Source organism: Phascolarctos cinereus, unplaced genomic scaffold, assembly GCF_003287225.1.
Source record: "Phascolarctos cinereus isolate Bilbo 61053 unplaced genomic scaffold, phaCin_HiC Scaffold_4;HRSCAF=312, whole genome shotgun sequence".
Lineage (NCBI taxonomy): Eukaryota > Metazoa > Chordata > Mammalia > Diprotodontia > Phascolarctidae > Phascolarctos > Phascolarctos cinereus.
Window position 1 is genome coordinate 607,381,753 of NW_027555847.1, and position 2,470 is coordinate 607,384,222.

The window sequence follows — 2,470 nt, forward strand, 5'->3', positions numbered from 1 at the left end:
TCTTCTTTAAACAAACAAACAAGCAAAAAACAAACAAACAAACAAAAAAGCCAAGGCTTTCACAAAGCTTTCTTGGAAAAAGTTTCTGTGGCATAAGAAAGGATATTTTTTTTTTGGTGAGTTATTCCACATTTTCAGCTCTCTGTGCCTATGGCCTGTACCAACACATTTCACTGTAACAAATAAGAGATAATTAAATGAACTTCTTTTAAAAGTTTAAATTAATCCGGTCCGAGCCTTCCGGCACTCCCGGGCTCACGTGGGCGAGGCCGGGCCTCGTGGTGGGAGGAGGGGAGAGGCAGCCGGAAAGGTGTCCGGGGGGGAACGCCCGGGGCGCCCGGGGACCGCGCGGCCACCTCTGAACCCCGGGACATGTGTGCACGTGCATGTGAGAACGTGGGTGCGAGCTCGCCCATGGCGGCCCTGGGAGGGAGGTGCTCTCACTCGTGGGTCGGGTCGCTCTTCCCCACCAGGCTTGTGTCCGGGGCTGGAGACATCAAGCTCACCAAGGATGGCAACGTGCTGCCGCACGAGATGCAAATTCAACACCCAACAGCTTCCTTGATAGCAAAAGTAGCTACAGCCCAGCATGACATTACTGGGGACGGCACCACTTCAACTGTTCTCATCATTGAGGACCTGCTGAAGCAGGCGGACCTCTACATCTCTGAAGGTCTGCACCCTCAAATCATAACGGTTTGAAGCTGCTAAGGCAAAGGCCCTGGAAGTCTTGGATCAAATCAAAATAAGCAAGGAAATAGATAGAGAAATACTCATCGATGTGGCCCTAACATCCCTTCGAACCAAAGTCAATGCTGACCTGGTCGATGTGCTGACGGAGGCCGTGGTAGACTCAGTTTTGGCCGTCAGAAAGCCAGGTGAACCTGTTGATCTTTTCAAGGTAGAGATCATGGAGATGAAGTACAAGTCAGAAACTGACACAGCGTTGATCAGACGACTGGTATTGGACCATGGTGCCCGACATCCTGATATGAAGAAAAGAGTAGAAGATGCTTACATCCTTACATGCAATGTGTCATTAGAATATGAAAAAACAGAAGTAAATTTTGGATTTTTTTTTTACAAAAGTGCAAAGAGAGAAACTAGTAAAAGCAGAAAGGAAATTCATTGAAGATAGAGTAAAGAAAATAGTAGAACTGAAAAGAAAATGTGTGGTGATTCAGACAAAGAATTTGTTGTTATTAACCAAAACGGAATTGACCCATTTTCTTTAGATGCTCTTGTAAAAGAAGGCATAGTAGCACTCCGCGGAGCAAAAAGAAGAAATATGGAGAGGTTGACTCTTGCATGTGGTGGGATGGCTATGAATTCTCTAGATGACTTAAAATCTGACTGTTTGGGACATGCAAGGCTTGTCTATGAATACACACTGGGAGAAGAAAAGTTCACCTTTGTTGAGAAGTGTGGCAACCCCCGATCTGTGAAGATGTTGATCAAAGGTCCAAACAAGCACACGATTACACAGATCAAGGATGCGGTTCTAGATGGGCTGCAGGCAATCAAGAATGCCATTGAAGACTGCTGCATGGTTCCTGGTGCCGGCGCAGTAGAAGTCATCATAGCTGAAGCTCTCTCATTAAACACAAGCCCTATGTCAAGGGAAGGGCCCTTCTAGGAGTCCAGGCTTTTGCTGATGCATTGCTCATTATTACCAAGGTTCTTGCTCAGAACTCTGGTTTTGACCTTCAGGAAACACTAGTTAAGGTACAGGCTGAACATTCAGAATCAGGACAACTTGTTGGTGTTGATTTGAAGACAGGTGAGCCGGTTATTGCGGCTGAAGCTGGCATCTGGGATAACTATCGTGTAAAGAAGCAGCTGCTTCACTCCTGCACTGTGATTGCCACCAATATTCTCCTGGTTAATGAGATCATGCGAGCTGGAATGTCTTCTCTGAAAGGTTGAATTGAATCATAGGTTGTTTCTTTTGTGATCAGTTGAATCATGAAGGCCCTACAGAAAAAACCACAAAGTATGTCTGGAGGTGGAGTTTTTCTAATCAGCCGCCAAGGATTTTCTAATTGCAGTAAACCTAGTCTGTAAAACTGAAATTATCGGCCCCTATTCAAATACAACGTCCTGAAGTTGATTACAGTATGTATTTTTTTTTAATTGCACTCAGGCCTACAATTAAAGCTTCAGTCCTTTTTACCCCCCCAAAAAAAAAAGTTTTGAATTAACTGATTTGATTTATGGGTGCTTTAAATCACATATGATAAGTCCAAAAGTGTGATGGTCTTCCTCTAATTATTTCATCTTCTAATTTCAAGACTTTTTTACAACTTATGTTAATGAAGCATATCTCACTGTTAGTTACTCAGAATGAAAAACAAAATAATGTTAAATGCATATTTGATAAGGATATTGCACAAAAATGGCAGATAGAATCATTGTATCACAGCAGTAGAAATATGAAATCCTAATTAAGTATCAAAGGAATGTTTTAAAA

At 43.1% G+C, this 2,470-nt stretch overlaps 1 pseudogene; it reads left to right on the forward strand.

Moving 5' to 3' along the window:
- Nucleotides 1-398: 398 nt before the first annotated feature.
- On the forward strand, nucleotides 399-2,033 carry LOC110195578 (T-complex protein 1 subunit zeta pseudogene; annotated as a pseudogene).
- The last annotated feature ends 437 nt before the right edge of the window (nucleotides 2,034-2,470 follow it).